The following is a 15,266-nucleotide window of genomic DNA, read 5'->3' on the forward strand; positions in this document are numbered from 1 at the left end:
ACATTTCAAGAGTGTCAAGATAAGTTTGTTCCTGCAGATCCTACTCCCTCCTCATCTTTTTTCCTGAGGTTCTCATTGGGCCTAAGAGAATCAGTGATAAATGTCTATTACTGAGGCAGAGGAACCCTTCCTTTCTAGATGGGTGAGGTCCCCTGCATGACCAGGCAAGAGCACAGAGTCAGAGCTTCCTTCCTGGAGGCCTCTTCTGCAGCCCAGGAGAGGGAACCAGTCTCTTAAAGGTGGGGTACAGGAGGTATTGTTTACTTATATTATCCAAAAGATAAAGCAAGATAGCAGCTACCACTTCATGCTACTGCTATGGAATTAGCAATAAGAATTAAAGGTGGCTTCTTCCTTCCCTTTTCTAAATATGGGTGCATTAAACAGCCAGTTTGTGACATTTATTTCTCACAGTTCTGGAAGCTGAATGTCCAAGATCAAGGTACTAGAAGATTCAATGCCTGGTGCAGGATCTCTGAGAGAAACAGGAGAGATGGAAACAGAGAGAAAGAGATCTTATAAGGCCATCAATGCTATTGGATTAGGTTTCTACCCTTATGATCTCATCTAACCTTAATTATCCACATCCAAATATGGTCATATTTTGTGTTAAGGTTTCAACCTACAAATTTGGGGGAAACACAATTCAGAGTATGGGGTTTCACACCCCTAGGATTTCTATATACCAGTCTCCATGACTTTATACCATCCAGTCTCTCTGGTCTCAGGCCTCTGCACATGCTGATTCTCTACCTGGACCACACCCTCCTCATCTGTTCTTCCTCATTCTCTTTTTCTTTCTCTCTCCTGTCAGCCCCAGCTGCTCATTTTTTATCCAGCTCTTAGTCTGGAAGTTTCTGTTTATTATTGCCTCTGGGAATCCTTCCTTGTCTACACAAGTCTACGGCAAGTTCTTTACCATGAGTTCAATAAGACCTCTCTCCCGACTCATCCTCATAGCACTACAGTTTAAACTAGACCATACACTCTATGAGGGCAGAACTCTGTCTTCACTGTTGTGGTCTCAGCACATGGCACTATAGCTGAGCAATAATAAACTTCATTCAAGCAAGATCAGAACCCCTAGACAAAGAAGGAGGACTGGAGGGGTATTAGAGAGTCTTGGATTGTGACAACTGCTTTCAGGGACTAGCAGTTTTAGACTTAAACCCCCTCTGGACTGACACTGACTTCTTTCCTTGATGCTCTCCACGAGGGCTCTATGAGATAGAATACAAATTAAGGTCACTGAGTGAAAAAGAATATAGAAAACCACACTTACCAAAGAGACGTGTTGGAAGACATTCATCTGTCCCAAATACTTTATCTTGAGTGCCCTATAAATCACAGTCTCCCATGAAGATACTCCAGGTCTTTGTCAGAGAAGTTGCAGGCAAATACCAATAGAGAGAGTTGAGCTGTTCTCCAAAGAGAGATGAAGAGGAAATACCCAGAAGAGCACCCAATGAAGGCACTGTGTCTATATTCTATACTGTGTGACCTCACGAGAATTAAATCTGACAACTAAAGTTCCCCAATTTCCCTACTGGCAAAATTAGATTATCATAGAAGAGGATTTGGAACTTGAAGATACACAGACTGATTCCTCTTCTGCCCCATGAGTGTCACAATATCTGGAGAAAGTATTCCCTGGTCACCTTGGGCTTTGCCTCCACATGATCTGGGCACCTTTACCAGCAAAGGCACACTAAGTTTCACTCTGCAAAGCTCTGGGTTCTCATCTGCAAGATGGAGATAACACCAGTGCTGGGAGGGTTGAACGTCAGATGAAGGCACAGTTCTAAGTAAAGTGCTGGCTGCCAGATAAGAGCCTTTGATGGTTAAGACTATCTTCTCCTCCATGATCATTTCCATCTCTCAAACAACCAAGGCCACTAGAACCAGCACCTCCATCATCATCTTTATCTCCACCTTGGTTTCTACAACAATCACCATGACATCCCCATCCCATCATCATTATCACCTCCACTACTGCTACATCATCACCACCCATCCATCACCTCATCCATTATCATCACCACAATCACTACCTCACCACCAACATGCCCAGAGGTCAGAGATTCAGGGAAAGGCTGACCAACACCAGAAGATGTCAGATTTCAACCAATCCCAACCTCACAGATAAAAGCCAGAAAAATGAGGTCCCTTTCCCAGGTTTATCTTACTAATCAACAGCAGAGAGAGGACCAGGATTAATAACCCCAAGTTCTTTCCTCTACCTGGAAATGGAACTCTCACCATTCTGCCCTAAGACTTTTGAGTCGGCTATCCATCCACAATACACACATACATATAGGTATTCTGAGTTTAAAGAATGAGAAGTGTAGGATGTAAAAAGGATGAAATTAACAGAAGGTGAAACTGAAGAAGAGGGAAAAAATTCAAATCCCAGGAAGCCCTGAGCCCTGAGCCCTTCTGAACCCTCCATCCTCACTCAGCTCCTCCCCAGAAGGGATATGACAAGGGATAGGAATACACCAAAACTGTCTGGTAACCTGGTTAATTGTGCAAGAAAACATCTACTCCAGGGACCTCATTTCTTGCTTCTTTCCTTCATCCTTCACTCCCACTGTACAATGAAGGGGGCAAGTGTGGGATTTGGAGTCAACATGGGTTTGGATCTCAGCCCCTTTACTTTTATTAGTTGTGTGACTATGGGCTCATATCTCTGTGGAATGGATAAAATTATGGTATCCTTTTCATTCCTGCAAGAAAAGCTAAAGGAGATGAACACATGTCAAGCACTGAGCTTAATAGCCATTGATAAATGGAAGCTTGGGCCACTTATTATACAGTCTAACCACCTGCCCCAGGATAGAGATAACTAACACACAGCTAAAATTAACATAGTGCATCTGTACCACAGACACTCTTCTAAGTGCTTAATTTACACTTGCTTAAGCTCTACAAGATGTCCTCTACTTAATTCCATTGCTATTAAACAATTAAGAAAGTTGAGATATGGGTCAGTTAAATGACCTATAAAACTCACACAGCTGGCAAACAGCAGTGCCTGAAGTTTGACCCAGGGCACCTGGTTCAGAATCCATGGGCTCAAATGCACTGCCCCAGCCGACCCTCATCTGCTGAGAAGCACCTCAGGAGATCAAAGATCAAATGCTTGCTGAGTCTCCAATGTAAACTAAAATAATTCAATTCAAATGGCCACAAGTTCAGAAATGAATTTCTTTATGGTGAAGAACAGAATCTCAGCTGTCAAGAAATAAAGATCTCTTCTAATGCATCTCAATGACCAAGAAAGGTATTGTCAAGAAAGTGCCCTTTTACATTTAATGTGAATGCAGTAAACTTTTCTGTTACTAAGAGAGATGCTTGATGGAATCAAAAGAAGCAAACTAACTTTGAATAGGAATCTAGCAGGCTAGACCATTGCAGATTGTCTGCTTTTGATTAGGTTTCTTTTATGGCAGGCAAGAATACCCATCCCACCCCTCCTCCGGTGCTTAGGAGAACTTCCTAGGAAGACAATTTTCCTGTGAAAATGTATTTAAATTCTGAATTGAAGACTGTTTTCACCCTTCCCAGGCTGACTCAGCCCCTCCCCCTAAATGCAATCTGGAAATCACTTTTCAAAGTAAATTAGAAAATGAGTCCAGTTCTCTATTATCTGTTTATCTCATGTAAGTTAGCAATGAAATTCTTGGAAGAATCTACAGCTGAATGCCAGGACCAGAAGCAAAAAATGAAATCAGCTGATCTGAGAGATACCAAAAGAGGAGTACCGGGAGCTGGGCTCATCCTGTGTTTGATTTAGCAGTGTTCAGTGTCCCAGCTGAAATCAGTAAAGCTCCGAGGAAGTTTGAGGAGATGGTATCAGGCTTCTGAGAGAGTGTTCTGCAGGAGAACGATTAGATGAGGATGCCTTCCCATTAATGATTTGAAAATGAAATGACTGTTGCATGACATGATAAGAATAAATCTCTTCTGGTGGGTTTTTCTTTTGATGGGGTAACAAACTTTGAAGAAATAGTCTCACAGGTTTGGGAACATTAAGTATAATTTCTCTCATCCAAAGGCAGCAATAAGTGTCAGAGAGTAGCATTATTATACATAATGAGTACAGTACAGTGCAACAGAAAAAAAATCCTGCATCTATTTTTAAAGCTCATTCTCATCTATTTCCTTATTTGCTGTCTCTTCACCTGATCGCCAAGTGGCAAGCACCTCAGGTACGGTCCTCAGCTCTCTACTTCTCACTCCCTCTTGATAGGCACCTCTAGTTTGAAATACTATCTCTAGGGTTAGAAAATCCTCAAATCAATGTCCCTAGCCTCTGTAGACGTCTGTAGCCAGGATATCACAGCCAACTCTCTACCCAGTGTCATGGCTTGGATAGGTTGGATGGTCCATAATGAGACAATACATACGGAATTAATGACCAGCCCCCCCACTCAAAGCTATTCTCCATCCACTAATGACAATCAGAATATCCTCTTCCACCACACATTGAGTTTCCCCTTGTTGGAAGCCTGAAAATCCCTCCTGTTCTACTTCCTCCTCCCTCACTCTCACACCCACTCAATCCCTAAACCTGTCACTATACATCCAACATCTATTCTTCTCACTGTCCCCACTGCCACCACTCTTACAGAGGCACCGTTAGTTCCTATCTGGACCTGAGAGCCGCCCCCACCACTCAATCCTGATAGTCACTCATGATCAAGCAATTCTCTGCATAAGCTGAGATCATGGTAAGTCACAAAACAGTTCATGTCCCCTGCCTTTGCTAAAAACACTTCAATGACTTATTATTCACTTCAGCATAAAGCCCCCAATCCCTAACAAGTCCCAGGACATCTGACCCAGTTTATATCTCACGTCTCCATGCACCACCCTCCTATTTAGTGGCTCTGCATCCGACTCCAAACCTTTCTTGGTTTTCTGGAGCCACAACTCCCTCCAGCCCCCCAGGACTCTTCCCTAGCCAGTCTCTTTCCTCACTTACATCCTTATTCATTTTTCAACGTAAATGAAAAGCTGCCTGAGACCTCCTGGTTGGGTCTTCCTGTTACAAACTCCTGTACTTCTTGTCCATGCTGTGTGCATTTGAACATAATTTAGTTGAAGCTTGTGTTGTTTATGTCCATCTCTCTATCATGTGAGCTCCATGTGGGTTAGGAGGTGGACCTGTCCTGTTGTGTGCCTGCATTGCCTGGCATAGCATTGGACACATGGTGGGGACACAATACATTCGAAAACTGTTGACTTCATTCTCCCAACTGAGCAGAGAAGTAGAAGCAGTAGAAACTCTTATCCTTATGTTGCTAATAGAAAAAGTGAGATGCACTACATTAAGCCAATCTGGTTCAGAATACAAAATAAAATAAGTGGAAGACAGAATAAAATTTAAACCTTTTAATTAAAGATGTTCTCCAAGTTTGTCACCCCCAGCATCATGTCTCCTTGCTCAAAATCCTCTTCCAGAAATCCAGTCCCACAGCTGCTGAACCTATGTTTTGGGGCAGGCTATATGGGCAATGACCAAACTTTTGAGCTATATCTCCATTTACCCTGAGACTCCATGTCACGGAAGAAATTCTTCTCCCATGAGAAAACTCAGTCTCTTCCATCCTGATCCTGCTTAACACACCTTGTTTAGAATCACAACTGTTTTTCTTATACAATGTAAAATTGTTCTCCTTTTGGTTCCCATTTTTCTTGGGCAATGCACCCTGTCAGAGAAGGATTGTCTAGATGTTAGTAACCATTCTTTAACTTGTACTCAACTAGGATCATTTTGACTCACTTCCCCTTCTGCTTATGATTTTAGATCTCATGATGCTTGTTTATGGTTTTAAATCATAGCAACAGCCACTTGTCAATAATGTGCTTTTGAACTATAAAGGTTCTGCTCTAACCCTTGGAGGGGATCAAAGGGTGTAGACTTGCAGCCTGCCCCTTGGCCTGCCAGCTGGTGAATAAAGATGGTTCTGTCCCTTGCTTTAAGATTGACTCCGTGACATCTCACCATAACACCTGGAAGTTGGCTCACAGAGTGAGGCAAGCTTGGAAATTTGTCTAGCCTTTGTCCTTAAAGACCTAAGTGACTATGGAACAGCACATTCAAGTCACTGAAACTTGGGGTTTGGGACCTGGAATGATCTCAAAGATAACAGAAGAGTTTCCTCACCTGTATAATAAGGGATAATCTTAGATATCTGAGGCCTTTTATAGCTATAAAATTCTGGTTGTTTAACTGGTACTACAGGATCCTCATCTAAAAATTATGGGTTGGCCAGCACAGTGGTGAATGTCTGTAATTCCAGCAACTCTGAAGGCTGAGGTAGGAGGAATTCAAGTTGGAGGTCAGCCTCAGCAACTTAAAGGGACCCTATCTCAAAATTTAAAATAATAATAAAAAAAGTACTGGAGATAGAGCTCAGTGGTAAAGCACCCCTGAGCTCATTCTCCATTATCAAAAAAGTAAAATTAAATTAAAAAGTAAAATAAAAATTATGGGCTGTATGAATCACATTTTACAGGGGGCATTACACAAACAAAATTAGACAGTACATTTATGAATTTTAGAATTTCCAGTCACTCAGACTCAAGGGATTATAATAATTCATTTATGTAATTTCTCAGTGATTGAATTGCCTTGTCTTTCTACACAGTGTGGTCCATGGAATCTCCTGAGAACTTGTTAGATAGGCATAATCTCAGACCTCTCCCTAGACCTGGTGATCATAATCTGCATTTTAACAAGATGCCAGTAGACATGGTGCCTACACTAGAGCCCAAGTGTTTTAGCATCACTTCCAGGCCCTTCATGAGCTACCTGTTGTCTGTATTCCAAACCTTCCCACCAATCCTCTAGTGATCCCAGTGCTCACTCTAACTTTTCAAAAAGGCTCACAATTCTGGGATGCTCTATATCTCTACCTAAGGTAGATGATAGAAGACTCCAACCAGCTCCAGTATCCTCTCCTCTGGGAAGAGCTCCCTGACTTTTAAATGTAAAAGGACCTTCCCAGACCTCCTCTTTTCTTCCATATCAGTGTCCCTGCCTGGCTCACTGTGAGCCCCTGGAGTGCAAGACTCATGTCCCAACCACCAACTCATGACTGGTATAGCCCAGTAGGGCTTTCAATATGTGCTTATTAAAAGTATGAAAGAATATTTAACCTCTTTGAAATATGTGCCACTGTCCCATCCTCCTGGATTTCAGATTAAACTAGAATCTACTGTATTCATACATGCATGTTCACACACACACACACACACACACACACACACACACACACACACATATAAACACATACACCATGGTACTTTAAAAAATGTTTTGAGACTTACAGGAGAAAAACCAGATACATCTTTCCCACCTCCACCCCAGAAAGATATGCATAGAAAACAGTGGCTTCAGATTATTCTAGAACCTGGACAGAGATGGGACAGGAGGGCAAAGGGGTAGCTCAGCTCAGTGATTCCTCTGGGAGGCTACCTCCTGGCCATCAATGGCAGGAAGCAGGACTCCTGCTAACTCCTGCCAAGGCTTTGCTTGACATCGCACTAGAATCTGAAGGGTTATAGAACAACAAGCCTGTGGCATTCTGAACCAAGTCTGAGACACACTGGGAAAAGATGCAGGAGTCTAAACAGTTCCTGCAGGCAAAGGAGTACAACCAGAAAAATCAAACTGGGAGGCAGATGGTGGTAAAAGCCTCTGGGCATCAGGAAAGTTTCAGAAACCTTGACACTCCACTGGGAATAAGTGCTTGCATAACAAGGTAATTAGGGGGTGGTGGCCATCAGCAGGAGCAAGATCAAGATGTTTTGTGTGTGTGTGTGTGTGTGTGTGTGTGTGTGTGTGTGTGTGTGTAGTGGACACACACGCTCTGAGTTGCATTTGAGGTAGGAAATGAAGGCAACATTCAAGGCACTAAAAAAGAATGAGGGACATGGGGGACCAGGTTGGCCTGGTGCATGTTGGAAATAAGCATGATCAGAAGCCTGGGTGTACACTCCAGTTAGAATAGCAGTGATCAATAGCACAAACAACAATCGATCCTAGCAAGGATGCAGGAGAAAGGAACTCTTACACACTGTTTGTGGGAATGTAAATTGGTACAGACACTATGGAAATCAGTTTGGAGTTTCCTCAAAAAGCTAAAAGTAGAACTACCATATGATCCAGCTATATTACTCCTGAGTATCTGTCCAAAAGAATTAAAGGCAGCAGACTTTAGAGACACATGTATACCCATGTTTTCACAGCATAATTCACAATAGGCAAGTTATGGAATCAACCGAGATATCCATCAACAGATGAATGGATAAAGAAAATATGGTGTATATACACAATAAAGTTTTATTCAACCATAAGGATGAAGGAAATTATGTCATTTGTAGGAAAATGGATGGAACTGGAGACCATAATTTTGAGAGAAAAAAAGTCAAACTCAGAGAGAAACATATTATATGTTTTCTCTCATATGTGCAACCTGGAGGGATAAAAAGGGATGCCTTTGCCATGAGAGTAGAGGGAAAACATTAGGGTAGAAGGAGGGGATCAGGAAGAGGGAGGGCATTCTGGGGAGTAAAAATAACCAAATTAATTTCATGTATATGTAAATATGCAACAATGAAACCCACTATCTGTATCATTGATATGCACCCATAATTAGAGAAAAAGAGGAAGCAGCAGCAGCCCAGTGTGTAACTCCAGAGCCACCCTAGGAAGCAATCTTGCTGTCTGTATCAACACAGGCACAACCAGGCTCCCTCCCTCACCTGATCACAGATGGGCCACCACTGGCCTTGGAGAAGTCAAGACATACCCACCCCTGGCCATGCCATCACTGAGGAAAGGGAGGCCCAGAATAGGTGAGAGATTCATCCAAAGTTGTTCAGAAGGGCAGCTGCAAGGAAAGGAGCAGGATCCAGGTCAGACCTTTTCCCTTCCCCTTGGCCAGGGCTCTCTTTCAACTCGGATGTCTATGATTCATGCTACTCTGGACACTAATGCTCCAGTTTTGAAGGTAACACTAGCAGTGAGTGGGGATTTAAAGTCATGACCCCAACTGAACCCCCACACTGACTAGCACTTGACCCTGAGGAGCGAGTTACCAACCTCTTTTCTCAATTTCATTGACTGTGAAATGGGGAAATTAATATCTTCCCTGCAGGATGAATGGAATACAAAGTGAGATTTATGTCAATACTTGGTATATTAGTACTCACTACATGTTATTTCCTTTCTGCTTTCTGGAATCCTGAGTATGAGGGAAAGATAAAGAAGTATCTTTGCTACCATCCCACCTCAAGCATGCTTTTAAGATCCCTGTGGTACTCAGGTGGTAAGGTGGACATCAGTTTTTGCACCTGCCTTGAATGAATCCTCCCTTCTTCTGCTAAGACCATCCTGATAATCCTCTACTATCGCTGACTCACTGGGGATTGGCCCCACACTCTACCCCCAAAAGTGCTGCTATGGTGAAGCAGTGGACAAGCAGAACCACAGTGGTCAGTTCCATCCATGATAAACATGGGACTCAAATCAGGCCACCCAGGGCCAGCCCTCAGACATGGTTGCAAATCCCGGGAAGAAATCATCCATTGGAATCGCTAAACAGGGTAAATGCAAGCCTATAAACACTTGACTATGACTTCCCAGCATGGCAGAGCATTCCCTGAAGGCTCTCCTTTATCAATACAAAGAGAGGGAGAGAAGAGAAAGCAAGAAAGAGATTATGATTTCAAATATTATTTGAGCCTGGATCCTTCCAATCCTAAAATAAGTTCTACCTGTAGACTTTTCAATTACATGAGCTAATACATTTTGCCATTTCTTTCCCCCCCCCAACTTGAATACCATTTTTTTTTTTTTTTACTTCCAACCACCAGTATCCCAATTACAGAGATGACTTATTTAGTGATGGGCAAATTAGATTCTTCAGCCTCCTAAGGTGACATCACTCAGTCTCTCCAGCATAACATGAACCCTTCCACCTGCCAATAAACATTTGCTTTTGCCCATCTGAAGTAAGAGGAAGATGGAAGGATAGCTGTTCTCCCTTACTCATACCACTGGGACTTTTTATTTGAAGCCCAATTTCTCCCCTTTCTCTTGATTGACAACAGAAATCCAATCTTTTCCTTTCACAGGAAATCTATGCTTATTTACTGTTTCCTGTTACAAAACAACAGCTATCTTCTTTTCTTCTTCTTCTTCCCTCTTGCAAGATATTGTTGAATTTAGAACTTAGAGTTGGCAGGATGTCAGGGGACACACTTGTGGGACCTTATTATTTGACCAGTGAGAAAGCAGACAGTTAGCAGGGAGCCAGCACCATTAGTATCTGAGTCTTCTGACTTCCAGGCCAGGGCCTTCCCTCCACCCCTAATGCTTAAACAGATATCAGGGCATATCAATGAACTTGCACATGGTCAAAGTTTTTGTGCACTAATTTAAATATTGAATACTTATCAAAATTCCTTTGGAGAGAGCATGTTAGCCTTGTATTCCAGTCCCAGCTCTGTACCAACCAGCTGTGTGACCTTTGGGATGCCATTTAACCATTCCAGGCTTCTTTTTTAATTAATAAAATTAGGTGGCTGGACTTAAAGGATCATAAAATGTCAGAAGTACAATGAACCTAATGCAAATCGTGGACAGGGAGAAATCTGAGTGCTCAATCAGTGTCACATGGGGATAAAAATTCATCCCAGTCCTGCACTCTGAAGGCAAACACCTTCAAAAGATGCAGGAATGGAAGCCATTGAGAGCCCTGTAAAGCTGTGCTCTGAAAACACGATTCTTCTTTCATTCTTACTCCTATTATTTCCCCTCTTTTATTTTCAAAATTGTCCAGCATCAACAGAGGACTCATCGAATATGGTAAGCATTCCCGCATAACACCAAGAAAAAGGCAGACAGTCCAGGGAGGGAAAAATGGACAAAAGACTTGAAAGGGCACTTCGCAAAAGAGAGTGTCCAAATGACCAATACCCAAATGCAAAGATGACTCTGACGATAAGTTATCAGAGAAATGCACATAGTGAGATACTGAATGCTTAAAATAAAAAGGGGAAATATAAGAATATCAAACAACAGGAATTCCCCTACACTGCTAGTGGGAGTGCGTAATTTGGCCCAACTCCATTGAAAAAACTACTCTGAAGTATTTGCTAAAGCTACACATGTGCATAGTGACTCCATTTCTAGGTAGACAACAACAAAAATTCATAAAATCTGTGCACCTAAAGACACATACAAGAACATCCACAGCAAACTACTTCAATAGTACCAAATGGAAACTGTACAAAAGTTCCTCAGTGGCTGTGGAATAGTCACACAATGGAACTTATATACTGTATATAGCAGGGAGAGGGGCAGGCTACAATTGTACCTATAGCAGGGTGCATCTTGCAGTGTTGAGTGAAGAAGGCAGACTCACAAGACTACATAATATATGGTTTTTCATATACAAAATGAATCAGGATAAGCTAATGCATAGTGTTAAGACTTAGTATAATGATCACTCTTGGAGGGATCAGGACAAAGACACTTAGGAGATTTCTGGGGTAATAGAAATACTCTGCTTATCAATTTGGTTATGTGAGTGTGTTCAAGCTATAAACATGTAGTTGTTCACTTTTTGATGCACGCTGTATAATTAAAGCATTCAATAAAAAGTTCAAATGTGTTTTTAAGAAGTTTTCTAGTGTAGACAATAGATGCTACAATCACTATCATAGGCTGCATTGTGTTCACCACCACCATCTTCAATTTGTCTGTTGAAGCTCTAACCCCCAGTACCTCAGAAGTTGACTATTTGGAGGGAGGTTCTTTTTTAAACATTTATTTAGTTGTACATGAACACACAGTATCTTTATTTATTTTTATGTGGTGCTGAGGATTGAACCCAGTACCTCACACATGTGAGGGAAGCACTTTACCACTGAGCTACAGCCTCAGCCCCTGGAAGGAGGTTCTTCACTTGAAACTATCGTTCGAAGTATGATATGTCAAGAGCTTTGTAAGGTTTTGAACAACCAATTAAAAAAAAAAAAGAGAGAAAAAAATTAAAAAAAAAAAAGAGGTAATTTAGGTAAAAGGAGATGATTTAGGGTGGGCTCTAATCCCCTATGACTGGTGTCCTTGTAAGAAGAGGAGATTAAGACCCAGAGTCACAGAGAAGGAAGATATGAAGACAAAGAAAGAAGAAGGTCATCTACAAGCCAAGGACAGCTGCATCAGAGGAACCCAAACCTGCAACACCTTGATCTTGAATTTCCAGCTTCCCAATTGTGACAAATTGAATTTCTGTTGTTTAAGACACTCAGTCAATCACAGCAAATTGTATAATCACCCTTCTTCTTATACAGGCCATTGAGACATCAATTAAGCTGTTCCCTGGGAGGCAAGAGAGTCTTGGGCTGCCATGGTGGAGGGGAAGGGAATGGTAAGGCATGTGGGGCTTGCTCCTCTATCTGAGCATCAGCAGCTAGGTTGCTTCTGGCTTCTCTGACATTCCAGAACTTTCCCTGACTGTAAAGCCAAGAAGTAAGTGCCGATCCCAAGTCAATTTTGCTGACTTTTCTATCTCAAAGGAATTGCGACATACAGGACCTTGGGATTTTTGCTTAAACAAACTGAAATTTTTTAGTGTTACACAAGATCACTTCCATCCAGCTTTTCTACTTTGCGAAGAGGAAGAAAGAAATGCCCATATAAGTTGGAAAACTTAGCCAAAGTTACACAGCTAGTTAGTTGCAGAGCTGAAACTAAATCAGAACCTTTATGCTCCAATTTCCAGACCAAGGCTCTGTGTTCTGAGCTAATTTGCCTTCCGCTTTTTGAAGGGCCATAGGGAGAAAGTGTGGAGAGAATAGCTTAGTTTTATAAACTTTAACTTTGTCCCTGACTTTGTGGTGGCACCTACACAACTTTCCTGTCCACCCTACCCTTACCCTCTTCCTCCTCCTACCCTCCTCTCCTTATTTTACTTCCATGGTCATTTCCAGCCTTCAGATTTTCCTTTAAGGTATCTGGAGCCTGGAGTCCAAGGCACTAGATTTGTCCACCTGTATGGCTTTTAAAAAGTCTCTGAAAAACTCTGCACTGGGGTTTCTTCTGTCCAACAGATAATACCTGCTGCCTCTCTGGATGATTGAGAAGCCTCTTAAGAATCTCTCCCCAGCCCAAGAATCCTCCCCTTTCCTTTCAGCAGGGGAATGGGGTGAGGTAAAGAGAGCATGAGCAGAGTCAGGTAGAGGAGTGGCCTCTCCATGCATATCCATTCCATCGTTAGCCTGAGTCTGTGATGGGACTTATCTAACAACACCTGGCACCCCAGCACCCCATGGACCACAGCTGGAAACAGACAAAATGCCTTCTTACTAAGAATGAGGAAACCAAAGGCTGCAGTGGTTCGACTTACCCAAGGTCCCCCTTAGGACTTTACAATTTTAATCCTCACAATAACTTTGGAAGGTGGGCATCATTCAATGTACTTAATAGATGAAAATTAGAGGCCACCAAAGATACCAGCTACCAGGCTGGAGCTAGGGTTTGATCTGGGGGGTCTTTCTGCCTCTGCCATACTACCCCTTCTACAACACTCATACTGTTCCTACTTAGACCTCAAAATGGCAACTTGGCAAACATTAGAGTAGGTGGGCGTTCTAGCATGTGCTCAAGGTTGAAGGTGATAGAGACACCTCTAACTCTGTAAGGCATTGGCTATCCTACAAAGAGCCGGCATTGCAGATGGCAGGAAATGCTTCCCCCTAATGACTCAACTGGAAAACAAAGTGAAGCAGTGCTTAGTCTAAGTTGAATTGTGCTGCTAACGCTCTCCACATGGTCTTCTGAGAGCACAGGCATGGCAGCCCTGGACACCAGGTACATCGAGCTGTAAGCTTTAAATCGTGGTTATCTGCAGCATTGCTGGAGATGCTTTTTTCCCCCTAACTTGTCCTTTGGGAGATGCTTCAGTAATGAGTTAAGGGAATTAACCTGAGTACAGCCAGCTCTGGACAGGAGGCAGGAACTAGGAAACTTTCCATTGCAGCTGGGAAAGGGCCTTGGGGGCTGGAGCCAAAGCCAGACAAACAGCTGCAGCCAAAGAAAAACCATCCAAGTGGAAGAGACACAGAGTAGACCTTTCCAGATTCCTCTGGAGAGAAGACATATCAAATACCGGAAAGTCACGGGTTGATGAGTTAAATGGGCCCCACTGGATGAAGGTGAGAGAAAAGAAAAAAGAGGTAGAGGAAACTATTTGGGCAACCTTGGCCCCAAGAGATACTGGAGGGCATGCAGGGAAGGTACCCTGCAGAAGCAAGAACCCTCATTCCATGGTTTTCCTGTCTATGCAGAACACCTGATCTGTTTGTTCATGGTGGAAGGAGATTCTGAGCCAAGATGTGAGTCATGGGCACTGCAGGGCAGTGTTTGCAGTGAGCCTGCGGACTGTGTGGTCTCTGAGCTTCTAGGACCAACTCAGTAAGGAACCATTTGGTAATTAATTATCTTTTATGCAAATAAAAATATCTTAGGGAGTTGGTGACAAACACAGATTTCCAGACCTCATCCCTCAGGAATCTGCATTCTGCATGGGTGTATCTCAACTGACTGACACAAGTGGACAGACTGCACACATGAAGCCCCAGAGGCCTAATCAAGGAGTTGAGCATGTGGACACCAATGGATTCATTAGATGACCATCAGGAAGGGCAAAGCTGCAGAAGGTGGAGGTGGGGGCCTGAGGGCAGGCTTCATTCAGAGAGTTTGGGCAGGGCTGAGGCAGTGCTGAAGTCTGGCTCTGTGTGTAGGTACTGAGGGGAAAGCAGGGGAGATGCCTTTGAAAAAGATCACTAAGTCCTAAGGACTGATGAGCACATAGGGAGGCTCTGAGACCAAATCTCCTAACTTGCAGGCAAGTGCAGAAAAGGCAGGTCTAACACGCATCAATCATATGGTGACCTTCCCTTCCTAGTGTCACTCCACCAGACACGACACAGAACACAGACATCCTACATCCTACATAACAACCTCCCATGTACCTCCCACTCTAGGGAGAAGCCTGCTGCCCTGCTACCCGAAGAAATGGAGCACAACTTGACAGAACAGGGTTGGAATCTGAGCTCCCTCTGATTTCTTAGCATCTCTGTGCTTGTCTGTACATAAACAAGGTCTGATGTTGTCTGAAACACGGGTTATGCCCTTGAAGGATGGAAGAGAGGAATATAGTTCTCCCTTTCCTCCTGGGACTGCA

At 42.9% G+C, this 15,266-nt stretch overlaps 1 protein-coding gene across 1 annotated transcript in view; it reads right to left on the minus strand.

Annotated features, from left to right (window-relative positions):
• Window positions 1-15,266, minus strand: part of Gpr39 (G protein-coupled receptor 39) — a 196,403-nt gene that overhangs the window by 9,526 nt on the left and 171,611 nt on the right. The window lies entirely within an intron of this gene.

This window comes from Ictidomys tridecemlineatus, chromosome 7 (assembly GCF_052094955.1).
Source record: "Ictidomys tridecemlineatus isolate mIctTri1 chromosome 7, mIctTri1.hap1, whole genome shotgun sequence".
NCBI classification, from domain to species: Eukaryota; Metazoa; Chordata; class Mammalia; order Rodentia; family Sciuridae; genus Ictidomys; species Ictidomys tridecemlineatus.